We start from the raw sequence: 18,114 nt of genomic DNA on the forward strand, positions 1-18,114 counted from the left end.
ACTAATGAGATATCTTATTTTTAGAATCTTGTACTAAGTCTTTGAAATCCGTTGTGTGTTTTATATCTACAGTATACCTCAATTCAGTCTCCATACATCATGTGGTCAGATAGGCACATGTAGCTAGTGGCTTCAGTATTGGACAGTGCCATCCTAGATGGACTTAAGCTCCAGTTGGGATGGGGACTTATGATAATTCAAGGACACCGACCTCAGATCCAAGATCATTGACCACTTTTCTTCAGGAACAGTGATTATGATTCTTATGCTATATACTGATTTTTCTATTTTTCTAAAAATATGTCTATAGTCAGCTGTAATTCTATGGACTTTTCCCCTTAATCGCAGGATTCAATAAGGAGGGGAAGACCTTAAAGCCTGAAGTAGACAGGGCACAGAAAAAAAGAAAATACTTAAAAGTAAATGCATAATTTTTATTCCCTTTAACAGTCAGCAGTGCTTGTTGAGCAACTACTATGTGTAAGGCAGTGTGCTTGATGCTATGAAAGATTATATGATTCCTGACATGAGCTTAGATTATACTCTTGTGAGTGAGACAGTGAAGTGAAAGTGTTAGTCGCTCATCTGTGTCCGACTCTTTGCGACCCCATGGACTATAGCCTGCCAGGCTCCTCTGTCCATGGGATTCTCCAGGGAAGAATACTGGAGTGGGTTGCCATTTCCTTCTCCAGGGGATCTTCCCAACCCAGGGATCGAACCTGGGTCTCCTGCATTGCAAGCAGATTCTTATAAGTGATGCAGTACACAAGTATGTAGGCACACATGCGTGTACACGAACACACACACACAAATTCTAAGGTAAACACAGTGTGCCTGAGTGCCATTACTAGAGGGGTACTGCTTTTATTTGGGGCACAGACTAAGGGAGAGATTAATTCCATTTGAAGAGATTCAGAGGCTGGTTATGGAAGACGTAATGAAACCGGGCCTTAAAGGATCAGTATTTTCAGGTCAGTTAATTTAATGAATTAGGCTCAACATATTCTACAGGATCAAATTTGAGATAGATCCTAACAGGGTGAAGTTTGCTGACTCCCTGAGGCTTTCTGCATGCATTTTCTGAACAGGGTCAGTCTGGGGTAAAGCTTTGTTTTATTCCCATAATGTACCCTTGGTGCCAGAGACTCCACAGAGGCCAAGTTAGCTCCAACCTGGCGTGCCTTTTCTGATGTTCCCTGTGACTGCAGGCTTTTCCTTTTCAAGCCAGGGCTCCAAACATAGTCTATTTGGTTAAAATTATGTTCTTTGACGGCCATAGAGATGATCATACTAAGTGAAGTAAGTTGGAGAAAGACCAATACCATATGATATCACTCATATGTGGAATTGAAAAAATAATACAAATGAACTTATTTACAAAACAGAAACAGACTCACAGACATAGAAAACAAACTTGTATTTCCCATTCTGATACAATGTATGGCAAAAACCACTACAATATTGTAAAGTAATTAGCCTCCAACTAATAAAAATAAATGGAAAAAAAAAAAGAAAACAAACTTGTGGTTACCAAAGGGGAAAGGTGAGGGGAGGAATAAATTAGGAGTTGGGGATTAACAGATATGAGCTACTATACATAAAACAGATAAGCAAGAAGGACTTACTGTATAGCACAGGGAACTAGATTCTGTATCTCATAAAATAATCTATAATGGAAAATAATCTGAAAAAATATGAATAACAGAATCACTTTGAAACTAGCACAACATTGTAAATCAACCATACTTCAATAAAAAAATTATGGTTTTTGATGTGGTATTTTCCTGTTAGCTACTGATTATATCATGTCCATTGTTGGCTTTGGAAGGGGGAGTAGAGGGCATTTAACTAATTGGTATTATTTTTTATATCATTTAAAAGTTTATTTTACTTAGAGGATAATTACAGTATTGTGATGGCTTTTGCCATACATCAGTATGAATTGACCATAGGTATACATGTGTCCCCTCCCTCCTGAACCCCCATCCCACCCCTCCTCCCCACCCAACCCTTCCAGGTTGTCACAGAGCACCAACTTTGGGTGCCCTGCATTGTATCAGACTCCCATTGGCTGTCTGTTTTACATATAGTTGTTATTACCAACAAAGGTCCGTCTAATCAAAGCTATGGTTTTTCCAGTAGTCATGTATGGATGTGAGAGTCGGACTCTAAAGAGAGCTGAGTGCCGAAGAACTGATGCTTTTGAACTGTGGTGTTGGAGAAGACTCTTGAGAGTCCCTTGGACTGCAAGGAGATCCAACCAGTCCATCCTAAAGGAGATCAGTCCTGGGTGTTCATTGGAAGGACTGATGTTGAAGCTGAAACTCTAATACTTTGGCCACCTGATGCAAAGAACTGATTGATTGGAAAAGACCCTGATGCTGGGAAAGATTGAAGGCAGGAGGAGAAGGGGATGACAAAGGATGAGATGCTTGGATGGCATCACCAACATGACAGACATGAGCTTGAGTAGGCTCTGGGAGTTGGTGATGGACAGGGAAGCCTGGCTTGCTGCAGTCCATGGAGTCACAAAGAGTCGGACACGACTAAGCAACTGAGCTGACTGATTATTAATTATCAACTTTGGCTAGCATGTTACAGTTTACCAGGTGTTTTTGCATGGATGATTACATTTGATGCTCGTAGTTCCTCTATGTGACATTATTACAGGTAAGGAAATTGAGGCTCAGAAAGATATGCTGACTTAGCTCCAGACCTTTGGCTAGTAACTGATGGAACTGGATTCAAGCAAGACCTTTGGACTTCCTGGCCATTGTCCTTACCAGGCTCCTACCCTGCTTGTCCGCTTCCCCCAAGTCCTGTCCTTCAAGTGCCCAGAGATAAGGATATGCAGGCTAGCTCTCTGTTTAGCAATTTAATGAGCATAAATCCCCATATAACAATAGATACATTTGAGAGGGAGTATTCAGATTGTAAAACAATATTCCATTAGTTCGAAAAGTGAGCTCCACTGGAGAGATTAGCATATAATTTTACCAAAAAATAATCTTACACGCAACCACTAAAGAAGGCATTTATTAGGTGAAGTAAAATACACATAGTTCCATGCGACAGGTCCTTACTTGATGTTGGCAAGAATAATTTCTTCATATTAGTCAGTTTTCTATTTCCAGAAATGTATTCTAACCTGAAACCTCTGAAATCAGTGCAGAATTTCAAATTGAGTAGTTTTTTTTTTTTTTTTTTTTAATTTTCTTTCTTCCCGGTAAAACACTCTTTTTCATACTCACGGAGTTTCTTGGGATGGAATGCATTTTATTTTCCTAACCATAAAAGTAAAAACCATGGATCTGTCCTTAGGAAATTTTGTGCCTGGTTCCTTGTTTTTGTTTTTTCAATAGGTCTCAGCTTTTTAATTGGAGGTTCCCAGAGAAGCTGGCTGTGACTTTTGCGTACCAAGTGAAGTGTGTTTCTATGAAATGATGTTGATGGGCTCCTGAATCACTCTCTTTTATAGATAGGAGCTAGTTCCTTGTTTTGGTGAAATTCCTTCTATTTCTTTTTTCAGTGGTGTTCTGAAGAATCATCAACCTTAACAGTGGCGTGGAAGAATCAGATCTGACGTATAATACAGCCAATTAACAAGAAAACCCTGCTGCTATTGCTGCTGCTGCTGCTGCTAAGTCACTTCAGTCGTGTCTGACTCTGTGCGACCCCATAGACGGCAACCCACCAGCCTCCCCCGTCCCTGGGATTCTCCAGGCAAGAACACTGGAGTGGGTTGCCATTTCCTTCTCCGATGCATGAAAGTGAAAAGTGAAAGTGAAGTCACTCAGTCGTGTCTGACTCTTAGCGACCCCATGGACTGCAGCCCACCAGGCTCCTCCGTCCATGGAATTTTCCAGGCAAGAGTACTGGAGTGGGTTGCCATTGTCTTCTCCAAACAAGAAAACCCTAGAAACACCAAAACCTACTGGCATAGGTCACAACCTTGTATATTTTGTATCTTAGTGAAAGTGAAAGTCACTCAGTTGTGTCCAACTCTTTGCAACCGCATGGACTATACAGTCCATGGAATTTTCCAGGCCAGAATACTGGAGTGGGTAGCCTTTCCCTTCTCCAGCGGATCTTCCCAACCCAGGGATCTAACCCAGGTTTCGTGCATTGCAGATGGATTCTTTACCAGTTGAGCCACCAGGGAAGCCAAAGAATACTGGAGTGGGTAGCCTATCCTTTCTCCAGGGGATCTTCCCAACCCAGGAATCTAACCAGGGTCTCCTGCATTGCAGGCGAATTGTTTACCAACTGAGCTACCAGGGAATCTCATTTGATATACGTCAAGATGAGGCAAATAAACAATTTTAATGGGAGAGAAATGAAACTTCAGCTGTGTTAACTGTTGACCTATAATGTAGTAAGAAATGCTATTCATTTTCTTCCATACTGCAATGTTAATGTATGGCTTCCATTGGCAAATAAAGATCAGCAGATGACTAAGAAAATTAGGGGAAGAAATTTGCTATTAAAATGCTATATGATTGGATTTCTCTAAATGCAGTGTGGTTATCTAAAAAAAAAGTCCTCCCCTTAATTGAGTACAATCAAGCATTTTGAAATGATGAAAGGTACAGTGCTGAGTAAATATTTCTAGGGGGTTTCTGTTCTGACATAGAGAGGCTTTGAGTGCTATTTTGACCTATTATTAGTATCCCTAGCAACAATCATCTCCAAGACTCAGAGCTTCTGGAAAAATTGTAGCTGAAATTGTAATATTTTTTCTGCCTGCAAAAAGAAAGCAATGTTTAACACAGAAGGGACTGTGACTTTGTTAGACTGAGTCCTAATAACCTGCCCTGTGATAACATGGTTCATATCCATGTCAGGGCTATTTATTTATTGTTGAAGGAATTCCACATAAACTGAAACTTTTGCACAGAATCATGTAGGAGAAGGAACCTGGACCAGGGTTTAGGAGACTGGGTTCTCAACTTTGTTCTGGCCCTAACTAACTCTGTGATGTGCCTTCTCTGGACTTTAGTTTCCTCATAGATAAAATGAGGGGAAGATTAGACAGCAATATCTTTCTCCACTCCCTTCCACCAGCTTTATTAAGTATAATTGGCAAAATTGTAAAATATTTAAAGTGTACAACCTGATGATTTGATATATGTACACACTGAAAGGATTCCCCCTCTCCACTGAGTTAATTAACATGTCCATCACCTGACATATTGACCTGTGTGTGTGTGTGAACAATTGTTTATTTTCTTACCAAGTCTCAATTATACAATATGATGTTATCGACCACAGTCACCACATATAATCTCGTTTTTAAATCTCTAAATTCTTCCTCTTCTTTGCTTCCATACTGCTACATGTAATCCACATCACTTATTTGTTGGTCATGTGATTAACAGCCCTTCAGGTTCACAATTGGAGTAAAATGCTACTTTAGAGAAACTTGCCATAGTAACTAAATTTCCATTGAGAAAACAGAACCGTGAAAGGGCAACATTTCCTATGTAGTTTTACCCCCCAGATGCCCTTGGACTATGCAGCACTTGCATATATTAGTGATGCAAATCTGGGAGAAGAACAAGACCAAGATGTTATGACCAAGACACTCGATTTGCATTGGAATGCCTCATGCGAACAGCACAGCAGAACTCACCAAGTGGCATTTGGCTTGAACTCTTGGAGGGCTTGCCAGTCTACAAAGAATCCAAACGGCAATGTTGGAATGACAGCGGGCCATTGTTCTTCTCTAAATGCAACTTGATACTGAATCTGAGGAGATTGGAAAAAAAAAATATGAATTTGATCATTTAAAGTCACTTCCTTTCTGTGGGCACCAGTGACCTCATCTATAAAATGAGAGCATAAAACTTAGGCATAGTTTTGTCCAACTTGTCCAACTTGACAGTCTGTGTTTCCATTTGGATTTTTCTTTAAAGAACTGTATTTAACATTTGCACATTGAAGGGAAAGGAGAAAGCAACATCTAAGATGAGGAGGAGCTTTAAGAGAATTAAGGTTCAAACATAGACTTTACTGCCTTTGCAGTTTTGTCCAGTGCTAGACCTGCCCCATGTCCTTTTTCTCTCAGGTTAAAGTGGTGATGAAGGTGGTGGATACTGTATGTCAGTTTATGTCAGTGGGGTATTAAGCCAGTAAATGAGAAAAAGGGGTATGAGTATCCCTGCTTTTCGAAAGATTGCTTTATGCCACTTTGCTTTTTCAACTTACATTAGTACCTGTTTTTGCTAACCCAAAGAAATCTGAAGAGGATTTCTGCTTTTACAAAAAAAGATGAAAATCAAAAATAGTGTTTATTTTGTAACAAGCAGTTATGGCAGCAGTATGCAGTGCACCCCAAGCCATGAGAGTGTCATGGCCAAGCCCCTTCCCCTTCTACAGTCAGCATTGCAGTACCCGGCCACTGTAGCTTTGAGCTATGTCTGTGAGCATCTGTGCTTTCTTCCCATTTATCTTGTGCCTCTCTTAGCAAGATGTATCCTAAGGTAATTGCTTCTTCCCTTTACGCCATTTTGGCTTATAGATGGTTTCATAGGAATGTTCTACTTTCCAACATGGGGAAACTTGTACTGGCTTTTGAACTCCTCACTCCATCACTGTCTTCCTTTTCTGGCCTCTGGTGACCTCACTGCCATCTTGCAAAACTGGTACAAGAATCAAATACATCATCGTGTCTCCTAAGCACTTTCCATTTGGAAGGCAGGGTGCCAGTGACATGAGGGTGACGTGAATACTGCTACAGATTTTATTTATTAAATTTGATTAAAAAAAAAACCTTGCTGTTTAGTTGCTAGTGAAAGGCACTCAGTTGTGTCCAACTCTCTGTGACCCCATGCATTGTATACGCCATGGAATTCTCCAGGCCAGAATACTGGAGTGGGTAGCCTATATCTTCTCCAGGGGATCTTCCCAACCCGGGAATTGAACCGGGGTCTCCTGCATTGCAGGCTGACTCTTTACCAACTGAGCTATCATGGAAGCCCATTTAGTCACTAAGTCGAGTCCAACTCTTTGCGATCCCATGGACTGTATCCTGCTGGGTTGCTCTGTCCATGGAATTCTCCCAGGCAAGAATACTGGAGTGGGTTGCTGTGCCCTCCTCCAGGGGTCTTCCCAACTCAGGGATCAAACCTGCGTCTCCTGCGTTGCGGGCCAATTCTTTACTGCTGAGCCAACAGGGAAGCCTGTAAAAGCTTATGTAAAACAGAATTTTTCAAGGGACTCTTCTAAAAGTTTTACAAATATTAACTCATTTTATTTTATAACATGGATTATAAATTGGACCTGTTACTGTCCCTATTTTACAGAGGAAGAAATTGAGGCACAGAGAGGTTAACTACATTGTCTAAAGTGAAACAGCTTAGTAACAACAGAGATTAAAACCCCAAAAGTCTAGTTCCACAGTCCATGAGTTTGTTTTTTTTCTTAAATTATTTATTTGGCTACTTGGGGTCTTAGTTTTGGCACTCAGGATCTTTAGTTGTGACATGTTAACTCTTACTTGTGGCAAGTGAGATTTAGTTCCCTGACCAGGGATTGAACCTGGGCTCCTTGCATTGGGAGTGTGGAGTCTTAGCCACTGGACCACCAGGGAAGTCCCCCACAGTCCATGCTTTTAACCTTTATGTGCTTGGGATTCTGAGTTGCCTGGTGTAATTCTGCATATCTCTTACCCCAAAGGTGCAGCAGCTTCTGTGAATAAGTGGCAGGCTTCAGCAGTTGGACAGGTCTCATGGCTCCCTGCTTCTGTCGGCCTGACAGAACCAGATCCCAGGAATGTTACGTTTCCCCAATCCTGGGTCTATCCTGGGCAAGCTCTTTCTACCCTCCACACACCGCGATTGGCGATTGTGTGCTCTCTGACCTCTGTCCTATAGGTTTTCCCAAGTTCTATGACTGTATCTACAGAATAGCAAACATTCCCTTAAACATTTGGTTTACTCAACCAGCCAGTATATCGAATGAGGAAAGACCAGCTGTTGTTTATTGAACGCTTACTGCATGCCATGCACCGAGACAAAGTCTTTGCGTGCATTATCTCATAATCCTCCCATCACACCTGTGAGATGGCATCTGTTATTATGTTCATGTTACCGAGGGAAAAAACCAATGCTCAGTTACAAACCCAAGGTCACAGTTTGTTTGTTTGTTTGTGTTTGCACGTGTGGGATTTTAGTTCCCTACCAGGGATCGAACCCACACTCCCTGCATGGCATTGGAAGCTCAGAATTTTAACCACTGGATCTCCAGGGAAGTCCCCCAAGGTCACACTTTTAAGTACCTTGTAGAGCCATAATTTTTACTTGAGCCATATATGATCCAAAGGTCTTGGGTTTAGCTATTCCTTTATATTGCTTTCAGCCTTTTCCTGGGACAACCATCCCAATACATTCTGCAGCTGCTTGCCCTTATTATTATCGATATGCCAAATTCTGCATCACTGGGTCGTAATTTTAATACAAGTGCACCATTTTCTTATAATAACACAAATTGTTTTTGGATTGTAAGGGAACATTTGCCTTGTCCATAACAAGACATCTAGTGTAATGGATCTTCACAAGTGCTACCTTCTCTTAGAGAAGTTATGGAAAGAGACTCTGAGAGGATTTAACTAGGCCAAGGGGATTAAGGATGTCATATATCATACTCCTGTGGGCTTTTTGAATGGAGAAATTGGGTTTGCTATTAGAATGAACCTGGACAGAAAGAAAATAAGAGTGCTGTGAATAAAATATAAGAATTGTTATTACAGCACATGGAAACACCTCTAGGGCTTGTGATTTGACCGTATTCCCAGATTGCTGCTCTCCAGTGTATGCAGTTTGCTTTGAAAGCAACTGAGATGATATTAAAGCTGTGGATGATGCTAAAATCTTCATTCAAGAAGGCTAAATCAACTAAACCAAACTTTAAAACCCGTTTGACTTTATTAATCTTTGTAACTCAAGGGACACTCCCAAGAAGAAAGGATCCTATATGCCTCAGGTCTGAATCTAATTGCCAGTTAATAAAAATTCCAGGGTATCCTTAATCAGCCAATTAACTGACCTAACAATTATAATAGGGAAAGAAGGTGGGAGGGGTCGAGACTGGGAATAACAAATCCATCAAGGTGGAGTAAAATGCTTCAGAGGTTAATGGTGGACACCCTTTAACATAAAGGATTTTCTTCTACCTTGACTAGGTTCCCGTTTCTCTTTTCTTTCTCCCTTCCCTGACATTTGTAATTGTTGGAACCTCTAATTGGCTGATAAGCTAATTGAGAGAGGGAGGAGGAGAGGCTTAAAGATGTGTAGTATGTATTTTTTTTAAGTTTTTTATTCTCTGAAACAATATTTATCTGAAAATAGTTCACTGCAGTTAAGGGTGTATTTCTATTTGAAATTTAGAGCATCTTTTTTTTTTTACTGGAATATTTACCTCCTAATTTATGAATCCCACAACCTTAAACATATATTGATAAATTGAGATTGAAATATAACATGAAAAGTCTGACAATTAAGGAAGCCAGTTATTCTTTTTTACTTGAACATAGCTTCATAAAAATTTTAAGCCACAGTAAAACAGAAGCTCTCCTTATTAAAAGAATATATTATTGGGACAGAATTATATTTTTATTTGTATGCTGAAAATTATAATACATTGAGGACTGGAAAAAGTGTGCCTGTAGGTGAAATTTTCTTCTCAGTTATTATTTACCATTTTATAAATACTCTCAGATGTTGATAATAAGAAAAGGTTTAGAGTAAAAAGAATGGTGTTTTTTCCAAGAAACTCAGTTGCTGGAGTTTTCCTTTGTAGATGCATGCATGTGTTTAGAAAAAGGTATTTGGTAACAGTAAGTGATCGAAAACTGTCAGAGGAACTCAAGGTGGATCTGCAAACCTGGTCAAGCCCCCAGAGTTGTAAAGCATCCTCTAAGATTTATTTAGTACATGTACTTCAGTACTTTCATCACCACTCATCTAGACTTTTGTCACCACGCTATGGAAATAGAGCATTTTAGATTTCGAAGGAAACTTGGAGATCACTTAGTTCTACCTTCTCATTGAACCAAAGAGGAATCAGAAAACCAAAAAGGAGAAAGGACTTGTATAAAGTCACAGGAAATTTTCTGGCTGAGCTGGGAGCAAATCTCTAGATTGCCAGTCCTGTGTTCTTTCCTTTCTTCCCAACTTCCCCTTATATAAATGATACCAAAGGCCAGGGGGCAAATGCCAACTGCCATATTCTGTTAGAGACTGTTTCAATGCAAAATCTGTTGCACTCCAAGTCTGATTGCCTTCATTTTTTAATCATTCTTCAATGACCAACTCAGAAAGCATATGTCTTAGTTTTATTCTTATGAGCCTCGTTCCTCTTTCACTAATGCATTATTAACATGTCTTCTTTCTGTTCTGAAATGTTCTCAGGGGAATAACTGTGTCCTGAATTTGGAAGTGGAAATGACTGTAGGATCTATTCCTTTTAATCTGATGGCTAGGAAGTGCTGCTACCCTTTCAGTTCTCCCAGATTCGGCTTAAAAGGATTGTTCAGAATAATTCTTTTCTAATGCTGTTATAAACTGTCCTCAGCCTTTCAAGGTATATATGGACCTTGATTTTTATGTATCTGTTTTTTTGGGAAGAGAGGATGTTGGTTTTTTGTTTCCTCAGCTTTTTGTTGTGTTTTGTTTTCAATCTTCAGGCTTTAAAATTTATTTGTGTAAAGGCTTCTCTTATTTTTCTTACTGAGGGCTAGTTTCACTTGAGCTTGTAAATTGCTTGTAAATCAAGATCTGATTAGGAAGTAATATATTCATCTGTAACTCCTGCATAAAAGTTATTCAAGTATTGTGACAAAATAAGTGTTGTTTACTTTATACATTTTCTGCAAATTCTAAAGATTTCGTCTAACTTAAAGGCTCTCATGGAATCTCGGGGATTGTGGCTTGCCCACTGAGAGTATAAAGGCTTGCTAAATTAAGTTGATTTGCCTGAGAAAGAAATGCTTCCATTATTCATGTCAGAAGCCTGTCACATCAAATTGAGGGAGTGGAGAAAACCCTTTTTTATCAACATTTTGAACCAAGAAAAACCAACCATTGAGGGCCTGAATTTCAATTGGGGAAAAAGTCAGGCTGAAAGCAGGGTTCAAAAAAAAAAAAAAAAGGCTGGGTATTTGTCTAATGTTGAAAATCAGTAGAGGAGATTGATTTAACTTTGGCTGAAACTTTTTATATAGACAGACAGAATGAAACTTCTTAAAGCAGCAAGTAGTACATACAATCTTGGTGTCTTTCATGTGTAAACTTGTCAAAAGTAGTTAAGCTAATTCAAATTTAAATCTCCTTGAATTTCTATTCTTCGACTCTTAATTTGTTTATTTTAAAGGATTTAGGAATGCATTTCTTGGGGGTTACTTTTCAAACATTGATGAATGTATTTTGTTTTTCAGAGTTCAAGATTATAGGCTCTGGTGTGTGATTAGAAATTATATTAATAAGAGAAGGAAGACAGACTAGTCAAGGACCAGCCCTCTTGTTTGTATCAGGTATGTGGGCATTTGTCTTTGTATGGGTGGATGTATGCACACACACACACACACACACACACCTAACTTCAAATGAAACACAAGTCATTAAGAGAATAACACAAGTTGGAAGAGTTAGGGGAGGACCATTTCCCAAGACAAGATATCCTCATGCAGTATTAGTTTAGGCGACTTCTCTCGTATTTGCCAGAATAGGGGCGTTTGTTAAATTTTAAGTAGTTGAAAAACAATAATAATATAGGATAAATTATTTGATTATTTATGTAATGAAATATGATGCTCACTTTTTTTGCAATATTTGATTTCTATTAGCATATACATTTAATGATTGCAGGCCCCAGTAAATTCACTCTCAAGAACAAAGTTTATTTTTACAGATTTAATTCTTAGTAACCGTCATTTACTTTGAATATGTTTCTGCCATTATTATCCAAGCAATAGTCTTCAAATGGTAATTTTAATCTGATTTAAACAGAACATCTGTTGGGCTACTGAAAAATGTGCAACATTATTTTCTATATTTCCTAGATATATTTTTGCAGATATATATCTTATTTCAAACCAAGAAAATGGCTCCAAAAATGATAAATTAGACAATTAAAAAATTGGACAATTTAAACTGTTTGAAGGAATTCCTGCTTTTCCCCCCTCTTAACAAATGAAACCTGAAATCTTATAAAAGAATAAGACAAGCTTTTTTCCTTTTTTTGGTGGGAGGTTCAGCAGCACTTCAGTCTTTAACTGAGCATTATGCTTACTTGATATTTGTGCCCAGTGGAAATAAGAGTTGGCTTGTGGTGTTCCCAGTACAAAAGTAATTACTTCTCGGATCAACTTCAAATATGTGCAGGTTGTAGATGGGGGAGCCATGAATGAAATAGAGAGGCGATTGTACTGTGGAGGACTGCAGAAGACAAGGATTAATGGCGAGTAGAATTGTATTTTGGTGTTCTTTCAGTAAGGTTATAATCTCTCTGAAAGTGAATGCTGCTAACAAGGGAACCTATGAGGCAGGAGGTTGGAATGGGGTGGAGGTGGTGCATTTGGGGTGTTAAATACAGAGAACCATACCAGAGTGAGAATTGAATGTCTAGCTTCTGTGTATTTACAAAACAAACAAATAAAATAACAAAAAACAACTTTCTCATTTGACCTGTGCTTTTTTTAGATATGACACCACCAGAGGTCAATGTTATTGTGCCAGACCCCGGTGTCTATTTGCTGGCTGTTTCTATCAGAATATAGATAATTGTTCGGAGAAAGACTTCAAATTGGTGTGCAGCAGGAACTGAGGATGGCAATAGCGAATTCTTCAAAGTTTTCCCCATGAAGTGTTATCATTTTCAGACAATTTTCAAATGCTGATAATGCTGATAATGTTATTTTGCAATGAATGAAATTTGAGTTATGTGGCATCGTAAAATGATGGCTTGTTAGAACTGGGAGAATTTTAGAAATTGGCTAGAGTTAACAGTCTTACAGATATGAAAACTGGAAGCTCAAGGGGGCAGACTTGGTATCAGAAACTAGTTCTTATTCCCAAGGCCAGTGAACTTCTCATTGATTCCCATAGGACTAATAGGTTCAGTTTTCCTCTGCTTCGTGTCAAATGATGCTGAAATAGAACATATTAAATAAAAATTAAAGGCCTCTGCAACCCCAAACCCCAGAGATAACTGTTCATGGCTAACTAAGACTGTTTCTTCTAAGATCCCCTACCCTCAATATAAAAATAAGCATTACTATTTTTACCTTGTATTTTTCACATTTTCTTGCTTGTCTTATATATATACACACACACACACATATAATACATAATATGTAAAACATATAATCTGCTCCATGTGATACTGTACTTTTTACAATGCAAGCTACTTTTAAGCAATATTGTTATAAAAATTAATACAGATGAATTATCAAAGTATGTCCACATTGCAAAAAAAAAAAACAAAAAACCCTGCAAAATCACATGCAACAGTAAATGAAACTCAGTCTACTTTCTCCTACCTTATAATCCTACGTCCCTAAATTCCCACTAGCAAACTCTTTCTAAGCATAGCATGGACCCATTTTTCATTTATTATAGATTGGGATCATACTTTGCATAGTAATTTGTAACTTGTTTTTACTCAACATCCATCTTGTAAACATTTTTTATGTGAGTACAAATAAATCTACCCCATCTTTTTTAAAGGGTCCATAAAATTGAATTGTATTGATTTTGATAAAATTGAATATCTTTTTGTTTCTTGATATTTTGTAAATTTCTTCTGCGAAGTGTCTATGTGTTGTTCTTTTTTTGTTTTAGGTTATTTGAAAATTGATATGTAGAAACTTTCTGAATTGTATGGGCAATAACTATTTGTCATAAATATTGCAATATTTCCTCTTGTTTGTTATTTTTTTTTTCACCTTTGTTTCTGGTGTCTTTTTAATTCTTATACAAAAGTTTTAGATTTTTCTGTAAGCAGAGATACTAGGTTTTCCCTTGTTATTTCCTGGTCCTAATGTCAAGCAAAGAAAGGCCTTCTACCCCAGGATTAAAAACAAAAAAACAAAATCCCTCTTCTCTCTATATGTGTGTGTCTCTCTCTATATATATATGTATGTATGTGTGTGTGTGTGTGTGTATATATATATATATATATATGCTGTGCTTAGTCACTCAGTCATGTCAGACTCTTTGTGACCCTATGCACCCTAGCCTGCCAGGCTCCTCTGTCCATGAGATTTCCCAGGCAAGAATACTGGAGTGGGTTGCCATGCCCTCCTCCAGGGGATCTTCCCAACCCAGTGGTCCAATCCATGTCTACTGCATTGGCAGACTGTTTCTTTACCATTTGAGCCACCAGGGAAGCCCAATATATGTATATACATATATGTATATTTTTGGCCATGCTGCAAGACTTGTGGGATCTTAGCTCCCTAATCAGGAGTTGAACCCTGGGCCCGGGCAATGAGAGTGCTGAGTTCTAACCATTGGACCCCCAGGGAATTCCCTTATGTATATATTTTTTCTGATACTTTTATGGTTTTAATTTTTTACACACTTAGATAGGCAAGGCACATAGTGACTAGTAGTAGATCAAGTGTTCTCCTTGCACATACCCTGGTCTGCTCGTGTACACACACACACCAAAGTAACTGTGGAGGTGATGGATATATTAATTATTTGATTGTGGTAATCATTTTACAGTATATACACATATCAAAATGTCACATTGTATACCTTAAATATATACAATATTTATTTCTCAAAAGTCAATTTAGGGACTTCCCTAATAGTCCAGTGGTTAAGAAACCTCGCTTACACGGAGGGTGTGGATTCCATCTCTGGTTGGGGAACTAAGATCCCACATGACTCATGGTGCAACAAAAAAAAAAAAAAAGAAAAAGACTCAATAGCATGGCCATTGAAGTAGACAAGCTTATGTTTGAGTTATTGTTCAACTAACTAGCTGTGTGATCTTGGGCAAGTCACTTCTCCTCTCAGTGCCCTGATTTCCCCATCTGTAAAACAGGCATAGAGTCAGTCCAAGGATTAAACAAATTAAGGTGAATGATTATAAGGAATATAGCCCAATACTTGGCACATAGTAAGTTCACAATAAATTATAGCCATTCTTCTTATTTAAATCTGTGATAAATTTATAATTTATTTTGCCTATAACTTGGAAAAAATAGAATTCTGAGTGGAATTACATTGTTTATACAGGTTGTCTGGAGACTAACATCTCTACCAAATTGAATCTCCCATGTAGGATTTAGGTCTTTTTTCATGTCCTTCATTGGAATTTTCTTAGTATGAGTCTTAACACTTTTCTTGTTATCTCTTATTTATTCCTGAGTACTTTATAACTCTTATTGCTATTGAGAATGAGAGTAATTTTTAATGTTATGGTGAATGAGATTTTTCATTACGTTTACTAATAGATTATTGCTTATATAAAGGAAAGTGATGAATTGGTTTTATGCATAGTTTGTAAGGAGCCACCTCACTGAACCCTCTATTAATTCTAATAGTTTATTTTCTTGGAGACTGTTGTACCATCTGTTCTCCTTTTAACATTTATTATTCATTTCTTTTTATTGTTTCATTGCACCAGGCAAAATGTTGAGAACAATACAGAGGCAGTGACAGTCTTGTCTTGGTTTTGATTTTAATGTTTATAGGGCGTGACCTCTATCATGATATTGCATTGGTTTCTGATATTGGCTTGTGTATTGATAAAGATGTTCCTATTCTTAAGTTTGCCAGGGTTTACAATTAAGAATTACTGTTGAAGTTTATCAAATGCCTTTTTGGCATCTAATGGGTGACATTTTAATTATTTTTTAAAAATCTTGTGTAACCAGTTAATATATTGAACTTCTGTAACACTGGTTTGGTTTGCTAATAATTAGAATTTCTGTTTCTAAATTCATAACTGAGATTGAATTTGAGTTATCTTCATCAGGTTTTTGTACAAGTATTACTAAAGTCTTCCAAATTTATCTGATAAGTTGTTTTTGCCTGTAGTCCAGAATAATTTGAATAGCACAGTAGTTACACATTTCCTGAACATTTGAGAGGTTGCAAGCTTTAACAAATTTTTTTTGGTGATTGATCTTTTATACACTTTTAAAATTGTTTTATGACGTGTTTTATTTATAGTCTTTGTTGCTCTTTGAGTCAATTTTTCATATTTATAGTTTCCCAGAAAATAGTTCATTTTATCTAATTTTCAATGGCATAAAATTGTGCATGCCTGCATGCCCAGTTGCTCAGTCATGTCCAACTCTTTGAGACCCCATGTACTGTAGCCTGCTGGGCTCCTCTGGCCATGGAATTTTCCAAGCAAGAATACTGGAGTAGGTTGCCATTTCCTTTTCCAGGGGATCTTCCTGACCCAGGGATTGAACCCACGGCTCCTGCATTACAGGCAGATTCTTTACCATTGAGCCAGCTGGGAAGCCCACACTTAAGTGTATGTGTGAGTGCACGATAAGTTGCTTCAGTCATGTCCGGCTCTTTGCGACCCTATGGGCTATAGCCTGCCAGGCTTCTCTGTCTATTGGGATTCTCCAGGCAAGAATACTAGAGTGGGTTGCCATTCCCTTCTCTAGGGGATCTTCTTGACCCAGGGATCGAACCTGCATCTCTTATGTCTCCTGCATTGGCAGGTGGGTTCTTTAGCACTAGCACCACCTGGGAAGCCCCACTTGAGTGTATACCTTGCAGCTTAAGTAATAAACATCATTAAAACTTCTGAAGCCTGAGGCTCCTCCTCTAACTCTGAATTTTACATTCATCATATCCTTTCTACATGATTTTACCATGTATATACATATATATTTCCAGTGTGTGTGTGTGTGTGTGTGTGTGTGTGTGTGTGTGTGTGTATAGTTTGTTTTCCTACTCCAGGGGATCTTCCTGACCTAGGGATCAAACCCACATCTCTTGTGTCTCCTGCATTGGTAAGCAGATTCTTTGCCACTGTGCCACCTAGGAAACAAGGTTGTGCATACGATTTTCTTATACCTTGTAAAGTCTCTTCTGCATCCACTTTATCATTACTTATGTTGTATGGTTTTGTTTTGTTTGTTTTTTGTCAATTTTGCAAGGTTTTTATATAGTTGCTTTTTTAAGAAAAGGAAAGTGGTTTTACTAATCATATCTACTTATATCTAGTTACTATATCAATTTCTCTTTCATTTAAATTGATTTCTTCAGCATCATTTCTTTTGGCTTCCATTTTTTTTTTCTAGTTCATTTTTAGTTGAATTTCTTGCTTTCGTATTTTCTGACTTTCTCTATTTTTGGCTGTGCCGGGTCTTCCTGGGCTACTCTCTAGTTGTGGTGCAGGGGCTTCTGATTTTGGTGGCTTCTCTTGTTGCAGAGCATGGGTTTTAGGACATGTAGCCTCAGTAGTTGTGGTGCATGGACCTAATTGCCCTGAGGCATGTGGAATCTTCCTGAACCAGGGACTGAACACATGTCCCATCCCCTTCATTGGCAGGTGGACTCCTCACCACTGGATATTCAGGAAGTCTCAGTCTTTCTTCTTTAATAATAAGATCGTTTAAGGCCATGGGGTTTCCTCTTGAGTGTGATTCTTATTAATTAATTAATTAATTAATTAATTAATTGACAGGATCTTAGTTCCCAAACCAGGGATTAAACCTGTGCTCCCTGCAGTGAATGTCAGAGCCCTAACCACTGGATCACCAGAGGATTCCCTTGAGTATGATTTTCATTGCATCTTATAGGTTTTGATCATCTTATAGGTTTCTATAGCCTTCTTATTGTCTGTAATACAGTTTTGATTTCCTCTGGATGATTAAAAATTCACACCTACCTTTTAGTTGTTAATTTCTTGTGTTACCTTAAAATTGCAGTTGGCAGTCCCTGGTGGCTCAGTGGTAAAGAATCTGCCATCCAATGCAAGAGACCTAGGTTCAATCCCTGGGTCAAGAAGATCCCCTGGAAAAGGAAATGGCAACCCACTCCAGTATTCTTGCCTGGGAAATCCCATGGACAGAGGAGCCTGGAAGGCTATAGTCCATGGGGCACAGAAGAATTGGACACGGCTTAGTGACAACAA

This window comes from Cervus elaphus, chromosome X (assembly GCF_910594005.1).
Source record: "Cervus elaphus chromosome X, mCerEla1.1, whole genome shotgun sequence".
Lineage (NCBI taxonomy): Eukaryota > Metazoa > Chordata > Mammalia > Artiodactyla > Cervidae > Cervus > Cervus elaphus.